We start from the raw sequence: 14,055 nt of genomic DNA on the forward strand, positions 1-14,055 counted from the left end.
ACAAGAAGCCACTTTTCAACAGATGACAGCTGTTCTGTTTAGGATCTGTTCTTCCCCTCGCTGCACGTTTTTATTTCCCTTTCAGTCCTGAAATTTCAAACACTGGGTGTCAGTGTTGCTCAAAAGCACAGACCTATTCTCCGAGAAAGGGTGTAGTTTAAATCCACTGACATCTCACCCAGGAAAGCTTCTAAATAGGTTTGCCAGCTTGAGCGCAGAAGACAACTGGTGCTCAGATCTCTGAAGCTGGCCGGCGGGCCCCACCAGCTCTTCCCCCTGACCCTGACCGTCTGCGGTTCTGCTGGGCGGGTCGGGAAACAGCGACTCTCCCACCCCATCTGCCCCTTCCCGTGCCAGGGACCCCTTGTCATAAAACAAATGAGGGACTCTGGATTGTTCGTCCCCTTCCCTAAGAGCAGCTACAACGTGCAGGTGTGAAAGCAGGGGGACCAAAGGGATTTGAACACAAACAGAGTAGAGGAGAAATGAACAGTGAAACAAATGAGTTGACCTCGGGCTCGCGGTTCCTGGAATCATTCCCAGGTGCCCGACTTTCACCTCCAGGATCAGAAATGCTTTTTCCTTGTTTCTCCCCCTCTTATTCTTCTGCTTCTCTGCCCCCAAGCTCAGGTAGAGATTTCGATCTGTTTGGCTGATAACTTGTTTTGTTTTAACTACAACCACCTAGGACCTAGGACCCAGATTATTTTCTCTCTGGGTTTTCAAATTAGACTCTTTATCCCGTTGTCTTATCTTAGTTCGTATCTTATTTTACTGTTCTTCCCACCCTCCACCTGGAGAAAGGGCATGAATTCACTCAGGTTCTAGTGCTGCCGGGGGGGGGGGGGGGGGGGGGGGCAGGAAGTTACTTAGAAATAACAACGTTGTCACTTGTGAATATGGAACCCTCTTTCTTCCTTCCCTCTGTTCCTTGTCCATAATGTAAAATCGAGCTATTCCATTAAAGGGTTTCTAACTCTCACTTAATTTTCTAACATTCATCTTGACTTTCAAGGGAGACTCACTACTTTATGTGGCATGCCATGTGCTTTCATGACTATGAGCCAGTTTCTGCATTAGCCAAAGAAAAAGGGACTTGCAGGTAGTAACTACCTAGTGTTGCCCCCAGAATGTGGCCTGGTGCTCTGTGCTCCTTACGGGAAATGAGATGAGCTAAGCCTGGAATACATGTTCGCTGTCCAGCAAATCTGAGGTGCCCCGTGCAGGTGGGGATCACACTGTAGTCTGCAAAGACCTTCTGGCAAGAGGAGGCCATTGCCCTTGTTCTGACAGAGTCCCTGCTGAAGCAGCTACAGGGAAGAGACCAGACCGACCGTAGGCTGGACCGAACCAGCGAGGGATCAGAATCTCCGGGTAGAGCTGAGCCAGCTCCAGTGTGAGGTGAGACAGATCCGACCCTCAGCCTCTCCATTAGCACCCTGCTCGCTTCTGCTTTCCGCTTAGCTGCCTTGCCAAGCCTTCTTCCTCAAGTGCTCTGGCCTCCATAGTTCTGCCATCTTAGCGGGACCATCATTGCAGTCACTGAGATTGTTTGACTTTGGTATTAGCCTTTAAAAAGCTTTTTGGCTAGCCCACTCACATTTTGGAATCTGACATCTCTGCTCTGGGCCCATCAGTTGACAGGTATTTAATAATGTACACACTATTTGGTATTCTGCCTTTTCCCCTTGATGTTGTTGTGAACATTTCCTCTCCACTATTTAATAGACTTCCCAATATTATTTTGATGCTTGTATTATAACACGTCATGAGGTATCTTACGATGTATTCCTTGCTGCTGGACATTTTGGCCAGTTCCACATTTTCACAACTAACACCTTGATAAGTATTAGTGTCACAAAATCTTTGCAATCATTTTCTAAAACACTTTTTTAATGTTTATTCATTTTTGAAAGACAGAGAGACAGAGTGCAAGCAGGGGTGGGGCAGAGAGAGAGAGGGAGACACAGAATCCGAAGCAGGCTCCAGGCTCTGAGCCATCCCCACAGTGCCCTATGCGGGGCTCGAACTCAAAAACCTCGAGATCATGACCTGTCGCTTAACCAACTGAGCCACGCAGGCGCCCCATTTTTAAACAGTTTTAGAACACACACGTAATAAATGAATACACACTGTTGGCAACAACGTAAAACATTACAGATATGACTAAAGTCCCCATTAATGACCCGTCTAGTCACCACCACTCTTACAGAGATAACGACTGTTACTGGTTGGTGCATACCCTTCACTTTTTTAATGTGCTTACGTATATTTCCATGTATCTAAAGTATATGGTGCTGCATGGTATTATTATTTGTGAGGCGGGGGGTGGTACACAGATGCTCTCATGCTGTCTCTGTTCACTGGACGGAGTATCTTGCAGATGCTTCCGCGATAGCACATGCGATCAGCATCCCTCTCCGTAACTGCTGTGTAGGGTCCCATAATAAAGACAAACCACTGTTTACTGAACTATTGCCGTGTTGTTGGGTATTTGGACTCTTTCTAGTTTTTTGCTAAGACCAGCAGCGCTACGTTAGATCTTTTCCTCAAACACATGTGCACATGTTTCTCTGAGGAGATTCAGAACAGTAGGACTGTTAGGTGGTCGAGGAGGCACATGCTCGTTTGTGCAGATAGCGTCAAATTGCCCACTGGCGTGGCGGCACAGTAGCACTCCCTCCAGAGACCCAGCGAGGACATTTGTGTTGCACAACCTGACCCATGCTTTATCTGAGCAAACTTTGGGTTGTTGCCGCTCTGATTAAACCTGGTATCTTACTGTGTTTTATATGCATTTCCCCGATTTCTAGTGAGATTAAGGATCTTGTCAAGTGTATTGGCCATTTTTGCTCACATTCCTCAAAGTTTCATTGCCAGGTCAAAGCATATGCAGTGTGTGTGTGTGTGTGTGTGTGTGTGTGTGTGCACGTATGTGTGTACGTGTCTATATTTCTGTAGCTATCTTCTGTACCTGTGTGTTGATGTATGTGTGATGCTGTCCCTTTAAAGGTTGTTTTTATCCCCAAATGCCCTTCTGTGATAATTGAACCAAATGTATATTCTCATCACAGAGTCTATCAACTCTATTTTTTCATACGGTCTATAGCACAGAATTCTAAATCTGTTGGTTTTGTTCTCTTTGACAATTTGGTAGGGAAATATAGCATCTTATTTAGTTTAAGTTGCTTTCATTAAGAGCATGTCAGGGTGCCTGGGTGGCTCAGTCGGTTGAGCATCTGACTCTTGATTTTAGCTCAGGTCATGATCCCAGGGTCATAGGATCAGGCCCCACATCAGGTTCTGTGCCGAGTGTGGAGCCTGCTTAAGATTCCTTCTCTTTCTCCCTCTGCCCCTCCCCCAGTCTCACTGTCAATCTCTCTCTCTCTCTTAAAATAAACACTAAAAAAAGAGAGAGAGAGAGAGAGTTAAGGTTGTCTACTTATAATTTGGGGCATTTTATATCTCTTTTTGCGTGAATGGCTTATTTATTTCTCCCATTTTTGTGTCGGGTCAATCGTCTTTATTTCTGCACGGATTTATAAGAACTCTTTACAGACCTTAAGAATATTAACCTATGTCTGAGGACTCAGTAAGCTTAGGATAGTTCAATGAAAATAATATTCTTAATATATAATATGCATTAATATACCAGTATAATAATATAAATTCCTAATAATGTAATAAAAACCATAAATAATAGTGTAAATTCCTTACAGTGTAATAACATTCTGCCGTGGACGGGTGCCTCTGGGAAAGTCCACTTGGGAGATTAGAGCCCCTCAAACAAATAAATACAACTTTTTAGAAGACTGCCCTCCTTCATTCTCCATATTGTCTCCTTACGTATAAAGGTGGCTGAGATCGTGTCATGATAAAGCAGCAGACTGTGTTTGAGTGTGATGAGACTCCAGATGCTCACTGTTGAAGATCGATAGGTGACATGTGCCGGGTGGTCCCAGGTCCCAAATGCCTGGCCACTCTTCAGAGGAGCCGGGACCGCTTACGGCCCCGGGGCTGTCTCTGCTGTCACACGGGCTGGAACATGTGGCCACCACATCCAGCTGGGGGGGACCTGTAGCCCTTTACTTTTCCTTCTTTGGGCAGTTAATCCTCCCTTTCTCCCCATTAGAGAAAGTTTGCCTTGATTTTACTTGTTTCTTGAAGGGCCGTATTTTCTAGGGAAAACCTCACTCAATGAGGAGTTGAAGAACCTATCCATGGTGTTCTCTCTAGAACTAGAAAGCTAGTTGGTAATGGAATGCACACAAATGGCAGACGGTATGTCAACTAGACCTAAGGTGCACTAGCGAACTCCTTTTACAGCCCCGACTCTAGCCTGGAATCATCTGCTGTGGGTTCAAACCCCAACCTCAGCTTGGCCGATACACAGCTTTGACGCGGGGCTCAAACTGCTAAACGTCAACTCTGTCCTCTGTAAAATGGCCATCATGTTAGTACCCACTTTAAGGCAGGTGTGAGGATTAACTGGATCCTGGCCTCATAAGCATTTTATGTGTAATAGCTCCAATCATTATTTTTCCACTTATTCTCAGAATTGAGACCGATATCTGTGTGTGAATTACACTTTCCCATGTAGTAGGAAGAGGCATATTAGACCATATAAATTTCTTCTAAAACACCATAGCTGTAAAGGAGATCAGTGTGGTTAAAAGGACCTTTCTTGTTTGTCCTGCCTGGATATGACATTAGGTTTTAAAAAAAAATCTCCCTCCGGTTGAGGAGTCTAGCAACCCTGGATTACCCAACAACGGTTACTATGGCTGCAAAAAGGAAGCAGAAAGACCTCACAGCAGTGTTTACCAAAGAAAAGGGAGTCCGAGGCTCCGGTAGTTAACTAAATGACTGTGCTTATGTCCTTGAGACCGGAAGACAGGAATGACTGCAAAACACATAGAGACACGCAGCCACGCTCTTTCCACAGACATTACAGAATGTACTCGGTGCACCAAGAGAACCCCTCCACAACTCCGTCAGTATTTCCCCAGATGGAAAAGCGGCAGAGATCTCCTTCCTTCAACACTGTGGTGATTTTCTGTCCTGAGTTCCACTGTGTTCTATAGTCATGTCTATGCTCTCGGCCTTGGAGAGATGCTTCTTCTCATGAAGTGAAGATTGATGATTCATACTGGCCCGGATTTCTGGATTACTTGCAAGAATTGTGCAAATAGGGAGAAGATTTCATAAAGTCACTGATGCTTCCCTGACCTGTGTAGGGCTGTTCTCAATGATGGTTGGTTTTCATCTGTCAAATGGGGATATTGACAGCTATTAAGGGAGCATGACCTTTAGTGGCGCAGATTTGGCTTTGAATTCTATCTCTACCCGTTAGAGAGTGTGTGACACCTGTTATTTAGTATCTCTGAGTCTCAGTTTTCTCATCTGCAAACCGAATGTAACACTTATATTGACTATCACACTCACACTACAGGGCGTTGTGACATTATCTATATGTCAGTGAGCAGTGAGCATCGTGTATGGAATACAGTTGCATTTGGTGGTTGATTGGGATGTCTATGTCCTAATCTCTGGAATCTGTGACTGTTACCCTGCATGGCTAAAGGGGTAATTACACCAAGACTCTTAAAATGGGGCAGTTATCTTGAATTCTCTAGGCTGGCCTGGTGCAATCCCAAGGACCCTTACCTGAGAGGTAGGAGATCAGAATGAGTAGTAGCAGAAAGTGATGTGACCATGGAGGCAGAGACTGAAGCCATGTGGCCACAAGCCAAGGAATGCCGACAGCTTCTAGAAGCTGGAAGAGGAAAGGGAGGGACTCACCCTGGAGTCTCCAGAGGGAACTAACCTGGCCAACACCGTGATTTTATTCCCACAACACACACCCGACCTCTGGGACCACTATAAGATAATAGAATTGTGTAGTTTTAAGCTACTAAGTTTGTGGCAATTTATCACAGCAGCAGGAGGGAACTAATACAATTTTCTATAAACAGTGGCTTTTATTATCGAGCATGATAATGTTCATTCAAAATGTGGAGGGACGCCTGGGTGGCTCAGTCACTTGAGGAAGAGACGAAAACTTAGAGGAAAAAATGCAAAGACTGAGGAATACTGAGGAAAAAGCTAGCTTTGAGGGTAGATCCAGGAGAATAGACATATGATTACGGATTTACAGTCTCTTATCTGAAAACATCGAAGCCAGAAGAAGTTTGGGAATTTAGATTGTTTCAGCTTTTAGAAATAACACTGAATATTATATATATTTGTACGTACCTATGTATTTCTGTTTTTATGTACATCACATATATTTCTTACATACATTTTACATTACATACATTTATATAGTTATAGTACATACTAGATAATATCCCCAGAAGCATATGGGAAGTACTCAGAAATCAAACATTTTCAGCACCAAAATATTTGGAATATTCACACACTAGTATTTTTTTTTTTTAAGTCTATGTATTTATTTTGAGAGAGAGACAGAGACAGCACAAGTTGGGGACGGGCAGAGAGAGACGGAGAGAGAGAATCCCAAGCAGGCTCTGTGCTGACATCATGGAGCGTGACAGCTGGGCTGGCTGGCTGGCTTGAACCCACAAAACCATGAGATCATGACCTGAGCCACCCAGGCGCCCCTCACACTAGTATTTTTTAGTAACTAAAAGTAGTCTCACATCAGTTCAGGTTATGTTTTTCCAATAAATGTGTTGGCTGGAAATTTATTTATTTATTTATTTGTTTGTTTGTTTATTTAATGTTTATTTATTTTGAGAGAGAGAGAGTATGAAAGGGGGAGGGGCAGAGGGAGAAGGAGAGAGCGAGAGTGAGAGCGAGAGAATCCCAAGCAGGCTCCATGCTGTCAGCACAGAACACAACTCGGGGCTCAATCCTATGAACTGTGAGATCATGACCTGAGCCAAAATCAAGAGTCAGACGCTTAACCAATGGAGCCACCCAGGTGCCCCTGGAAATTTATTTTTCAAAAGGCGTGCGCGCACACACACACACACGCACACAAAACAAAGTGAAAACACAAAGATACTTTAGATAAGGGATTGTGATCCTCTGTTAGAATTTCCAGTACAAGGAAAAGGTGTCCATGGAGAAGAAGTAACCATTAAAGTGGAGGGAAATTGTCCTTGGCTTGAAGAAAGGCTAAGTCCGTAGTCTGAAAGAGCTGATTTAAAACAATCTATGCAATGTATTAAATACAACATGCATTCTGAGGCCAGCAGTGCCCCTGCCTGGGGCAGAGCAATGGGATTCTGAGCTCCAGGACAGAACAGCTGGTGCCTTCAGAGAGAGCTCTCCAGAGGCGGCGTGCAGACGCTCCCCCTGGAGACCTTGTTGGAACACTAATGAGAGCATACCTGTGAGGACGCGAGAAAGCCCGCCCAGAAAGAATGCAGGCAACATGACTATCCTGGGCACAGTCATGCCCATTCAGTTGCAGTACAAGAGCAGAGCTGAGTAGTCAACACAGACTTGTGACCCTAAGCCTAAAGTATTTACTATCTAGCTTTAAATAGGAAAAAAAAAAAAAAGTCACTGCCTCCTGATGTAAGGGATAAAAATACTTTTTTTTTTTTTTTAATTTTTGGGACAGAGAGAGACAGAGCATGAACGGGGGAGGGGCAGAGAGAGAGGGAGACACAGAATCGGAAACAGGCTCCAGGCTCCGAGCCATCAGCCCAGAGCCTGACGCGGGGCTCGAACTCACGGACCGCGAGATCGTGACCTGGCTGAAGTCGGACGCTTAACCGACTGCGCCACCCAGGCGCCCCAAAAATGCTTTTGATTTGAAATTACCTAGGCTCAAATCCCTTTTTCATCGCCGTGTGACCTTGAGTAAATTACTCAGTGTCACCCTCAGTTTTCTGTCTGTAAAGATGGGCATAATCTAGTCACCTTCCTCATACATTCACACCATGGAGGCAAAAGACTGAAAATGCTCAGAACCCTAACTGGCATTACAGTCAAATAAATCAATGAATAGTTTTGTTTTGTTTTGTTCTTAAGGTTAACCTTTCATTTAGAGGCAGACAATTTTCAGTTGCTTTGGGATTTCCATCGTAAAATCAGCAACGTGACTTATCTCATCCCAAGTATTAGTTCTCTCTCCCCGGCTTCTATGTTGTAACTAAGGGAAGTGGACCAAAATGAGATTTTTTAGTACTATTTTTACAAGCTGTCTGTATAGGCAGGTTTTAAAATCCAAATTCACATAGTCCCTGACATCTTATACTTAAACCGGATAAAACACGTCTCCAGGGAAGATCCGATTTCTTTACCTCTTTGTCCCTTCCAGGGCCAAGCAGAGGCTCTTCCATTTAGGAACACTGGATAAATGTTTGGGATGGGCGAATGGATGCAGGGAGGGGTGGATGGATGGGTGTTGTAAGTCATTTCATTGAGGAGACACCGGGAACAGTTCTGTGAAGTGAATGCACAGAAGGAAAGGCACTGGTTTGCCTGCCACCCCCTCCCGTTCCCCCCCCCCTTCACTCACTGCCAACAAAGCGTAAGGCTTTAGCAAAGCTGAAGTTCACAGTTCATACCTCTTTGCGGTATTTTTGAGGGGTCTTGGTTTTACTTGTTTGTTGGCGGGTTTCGTATCTCTGGCTATAGAGGTTGAGGATATAGAATTCATGACACGTTGCCATTATCGGTCCAGACAAGGTCTTTCCTTTGGTTATTTATTAGCTTTTACTGCTTACTTCCCCATAGATAACCATTGAAACGCGTTTGATTATGAATTTTTGTTTGTGCCCATTTAAAGAAAGTTGTGGGTGTAGGCATGTATCTTTAATTGACCTAAAGCCAACTGCGTCCTGTACCTCCTGCCATTTCTTACCCTTTCACTCAGCACTGCCTTCGTAAGATCCAACCGTGCTGTTGCGTGTACATCCATTCCACTGTTGATTGTTTTTTTTTTTTTAAGTTTATGTATTTATTTTGAGAGAGACAGAGACCGTGTGGATTGGGGAGGGGCAGAGAATCCCAAGCGGGCTTCAGGTCACCAGCACGGAGCCTGACACGGGGCTTGAACTCATGAAACTGAGCTCATGACCTGAGCCGAAACCAAGAGTCACACACTTAACCGACTGAGCCCCCCGGGGGCCTCCATTCCGCCGTTTCTAAGTATTCCATTGCGTACAACCGCACATTAGACTTGGTGCTCTCTGTATTTTGTTTTCCTAGGGTATAGTGGAAAGTTATTGCCAGTTTAATCAATCCTGTTTCCACGGTTTGCAAAAAGATTAGGCACTCCGTCTCCTTGACCGTGACTGGAATAGGAGTGAGCCCCTGGGGGGAAAGAGGTCAAGGAGAGGTCAGCCTGGGTGTAGGAGCAGCTCCATCACCCCTGGTTGTCCTTGGCCACTGGCCTAGCCTCTCTGTTTTCTCACCTGCAGCAGAGTCAATAATCCCAGCCACACCTATCTCATGGGGCTGATATGAGGTTTAGGAAAACAACAGGTGAGAAAAAAAGACTCTGAATAGGGTTCCTAACCACATATAGGGAGTCAGCCCTCATGGTCCCTTCTCTGGCTGGCACCCAAGCCCGACAGGTGACTGGAAAAGCAAATGCACCCACCCCCGTGCCACAAAGAAGCATCATTCCACTCTCAGGGTTGTGCAATCCACTAAGTGTTCAGTCCTAGGCAGACTTCTTGTGTCCCCGCCACCTCCTCATGGGGTGACCTTCCTGGGACTCCACAGGGAGGTAGATGCTCCCTCAGGCAATCAGTCCCAACCTCTGTCTCCTCCTGATCTTCTCCAGTCACCTTCTCCCCTCCTCTTACACCCCCTGCCATTATTTCTATTCTATTCACTTGTTTACAACCTTGTGCCTGGGAACAGGGTCCCTCCAGGTTTCCATCCCTAGGGGTAGCCCACAGGAGAGAATCGTGGCTGGCTTTTGTGACTATTAGCTCAATCTTCTTCCACATCCCCTCACCAGGAACAACAACAAAAACATGAATTCTACGTTTCAACCAAAAAAAACAAAAAAAAAAAAAAAAAGCCGAAGAGTACACCCAGAGGGGTAGGCGCGGTCACAGCCTCTTAACTCCTTTGTACAAGGATCTAGAGCCACTTCCCCTGGGGGCCCTCTCTGCTCAAGGCAGAAGGACTTCAGCCAAATCCACTCAGCCCCCTCTCTCACTCTTGCTCCCTTTTTGCTCAGCGCTCCCCCGAGGACTGGCTTCTGTGCTTCCCGTGCCCCCACTCCGCTCCGGTGTGTAGCGTGGCCATTGTCACTCAGTATTACTGATTGGCTCGCAGGTCTGGCTTTCCTCCGAGACTGTGAGCTTCCTGCAGGCTGATGCCAGTCACGTTACTCTCCACCGACACCTGTGAGACAATACATTTCTGTTGCGTAAGCCACCCAGTCTGTGGAACTTTGTGCCGGCAGCCCTAGGAAACTAATACAGGGGGCAATCATGTCTTGATTCCTGCATGTTTTTTGTTTGTTTGTCGCCACCGCATCCGTAGAGCTTAGCGCAGCAACTAAGGCATAAGGAGAGCTCCATACATTTTTACTGGTAGAAAAACCCGTACTCAGGAGAACAAAGAGGAGATGTGCTTCCCCGCACTTGAAGGTCGCATAATGCGATTGAAAACACAAGAGAATGAGAAAGACCGTTCAAAGTACATGCTTAGTGCCAGGTCAGACACATGGGCGGTTGGGCTATGCGAGTGCCAAGCCCTTAACTCAGATAGGGTGGGCAGTGCTGGGCAGTCATCCCAGAAATCTCCCATAACCTGAATCTTGAAGTAAGAGTTAGTCAAGCGGAGAAAGAGAATTGGAACAGAACGAAACCAAACAGCAAGAGAAAACATGGACTATATGTGGACCTCTGAGATAAGGGGGAGCCTGAACATCAGGGGTCTGGTACAACCTGCTGAGTCTGAGAACCAAAGAGTGCATTTAAACGGGGGAGTAACGTGCATGGTCAGGCTTAGTTCTAGAAACTTCTCTCTGGCAAAGTGAGGATACATTCCAGGGAGATATGGCTCACCACCAGGAGGTTCACTGTTCTCTGTGAACATTAGAAATTGGAGGAATTCTTTATCAGTCCTCAACGTCAAGGGAAGGCAGCACCCCCAGGGCTGGGCCTCACCGGGAAAGCTGGGAACATATATGCACTACCCCACAGACCAACTCCTATTTTGTCCTTTTAATGGGCAGTAATATCCCCTCACCAGATGTGTTGTGCTACTATTTTTAAGTTCAGGCAGTCCCCACCCTCCTAGAATCTGCCTCTAATTCTTGGAAGTTGGGGTAAAACCACATGTTTTTCATCATTCCTCAAAACCACTAGCTCAAAGCACATACGTAGTTCTGTGACACAGGGGAAGAGGCTGTGGACATCTGTGTTGTGTTTCTGTTCCCATTCATATTTCTCTGGTGTATTAAAGCCAAATTGCACCAGGCTATAAAGACCATCGGGGAGAATCGGCGGGCAGACAGGATCCTGAAAGAATAAGGTTCCCCAGAGAAACCATTCCCCAACGGGGACAGGAGGCAGCGGAGAGGCTCCAGATCCCGGGCCATTCCCTTCACGGCATGACGCACATATGGGGTCTGATCAAAGTAAAGTCTATTTTGGGCCTGTCGTCCTGTTCTCATTATTTCTATCACCTCTCAGAGGACACGTGGTTGCCCTGAACACCGTGCTCACGACAGGAGGGAAAGCTGGCTAACACCACTCATTCTGCAGGGCAGGGGAGGAGAGCCCACTGGCGGGGCCCCGCAACCATCAGCAGAGGGCTTCTCCAACACTGTTCCAGCCCAGCCCGGGGCCCCGCAGAAGCCAACTGGATGGGCACAGCCTCAGCACTGCAGGTGTTTCCAGTACTAGCGCCCCTGCAGGCCCCACATGCCAGAGTACACATCTGCTGACCTTTAGATTACGACAAGGGCTGGTATTGACATTCGCATCAGCACATTAAGGCAGCCCGTGCACAGAGGCCCTGCAAGATAGCTACAGAGCTGGGGCTCTCTGCAGAGCCCAGCTGCCACCAGTGGTGTGGGTAGACCCTGACTACATGGAATTTCCCTGCTCTTCTGGATGGGTTTGATGGGCTTCCTTTCACTTCCTCTTGTAGACCTCCGGACAGTGTCGTTACTGATGCAGTGGACTCCACGTGTCCTGTGTCACCCCAGCAGGGCTTGCCTTGCAGCAGTAGGAGGCTTTGCCCCATGCCCAGAGGGGCACCTCCTACGAGTGAAGGCTAGGGGTGCCCTCATCGGGCCCTGGGGACCTGCTTTGCCGCAGAAAGCTGTTGAAGCCTCTCACCCCTGCCCACCTCACAGGATGCTCAGGGGAATTCAGCAAGCCATGTATTCCGAGCCCCGGGAGATGGAAAGGAAGGAAGAGGGAGAGTTGGAGCCCTACAGGTCAATGTTATTAGCATTGTCAGGGACAAGTATGTAGATGATGTATGACAGCAGAGTGTTGAGACAACAGACCCTCAACTTCAATGTCATAAACTTACAAAGCGGTTTTTAAAAACCTGAACTGCTATCAGTATTCCAGTTGAGATATTTCACATGAAAAAACAATCAAGATTTCCATCTCATCTCAGATAAGAAGACATAGCAACACTCTCGGCCCCTCTAACTGCGGGTCAGCAACTAGCTCCAGCTCGGAAGCGGCTGTTCCCTCCCAAGGGACCCATGTTCTCCAATCTGCCAGAATCCCACCCGGTCTCTTGTTAACAATTTCTATTGTTGCCTGGTCCCTACAGGCATTAGAGTTGGTGGGATCATGCTTACTCAGTGGACCCCAGGAATCCAATCTGGGGAGCGCCGGGCCAAAGCCCATTCTGGTGACATCCAATCCTCCGGCATGGGGTGGTGATCCTGTCTGCTTGTCCTTCTTGCAGAGGGCTGCCATCGGCTTTCCAGCCCTTAGGAACAACTGCACAGAGAACGCTACAACTGTGAGGGAGGAAGACCCAGCCACTTACAGTCCAGGCAAGAGTGCAGGTCTCGGGGCAACTTGCTGTAAGTCCTTACGGAGCCAGGAATCGTTGCTTCTCTCTTTGTGCCGTCTTCCATCAGTGCCGCCAAAAGGGGGCAAAGACAGAGCCCCCCAGGACAGTGCACAGTTCCATCTGGTTAATGGTGAGGGCCCTGTTAAGTGGGAGCAGGCTGCCCCAAAGAACAATTTAAGTTTGATCTCTCAGGAAACGTCTGCTCGTGATTTTTAAGGGGTCAGTTCTCCAGAATTTTTCCTATGAAATTATTTCAAAGCAACCAAAGACTGAAGATTTCGCACCTATCGACCTCATGTCGTGTATCCCGGTGTTTGAAGACACTGCAAAGTGCAGCCCACAGTAACAAAGGCTAAAAATTCAGACCCTGATAATCAAAGATGGGGAGGGGGGAGGGGAGGTGGTTCCCATAAGGCTAGAACGTTCGGCCTGCTGTGGGCATGAAAGAGACCATGAGAAAAAGAAGAACTCGTTACCTTCTGTTTACATGGGTGCACAGCGTGTCTGTCTTGCTTGGCCTCGAAAGAGTAACAGAAGCACCAAAAGGTGCCGGCTTTGGGAAATCCCATGTCTTCTCCGATGCTGACTGAGAAGGGCAGCAGACCCTCTGCCACAGGTTTGCTCCCTGAGGTCTGCTGACCGCAAGCCCGGGCCTTAGGGACCATCACCTCACCCTTATTTAACAGCCTGGCTCGAGGATAGGCATATGGCACTTCTGCTAATACCCTCCCTCCGTGTTTCTTCACCCACCCACTTTACACGGCTAACACAACACGGAACCGTTGAACTGGAATGTCTTAATGGAACGGGATGGCAGCTCTCTGTGAACGCACGGAGAATTCCGAATATCCTGAAGTAGGAGATACACCACCGTGATCTCCAGGTTACCAGCAGCAAGCTGCCCTCCAGACCCTGGGGTCTTACTGAACTCCTACCACCTAGAATCCTTTAAAGCATTTCTTGGTTCCTCCAATTTCAGACCCAAGAAGCCAGGCTCAGAAAAGCCTCAGGATTCTTTGTCTTACCTGCGAGAGGCCCACTTTCTGAATTCTGTAGACCCATTTG

At 47.0% G+C, this 14,055-nt stretch overlaps 1 long non-coding RNA gene across 1 annotated transcript in view; it reads right to left on the reverse strand.

Moving 5' to 3' along the window:
* Positions 1–3,740: 3,740 nt before the first annotated feature.
* Positions 3,741–14,055, reverse strand: part of LOC111560092 — a 41,255-nt gene continuing 30,940 nt past the window's right edge. Inside the window, exon 3 of the long non-coding RNA XR_002741604.2 lies at positions 3,741–5,266. This is a non-coding gene — a long non-coding RNA (uncharacterized LOC111560092). The remainder of the gene's footprint in view (positions 5,267–14,055) is intronic.

Source organism: Felis catus, chromosome B1 (assembly GCF_018350175.1).
Source record: "Felis catus isolate Fca126 chromosome B1, F.catus_Fca126_mat1.0, whole genome shotgun sequence".
NCBI lineage: Eukaryota > Metazoa > Chordata > Mammalia > Carnivora > Felidae > Felis > Felis catus.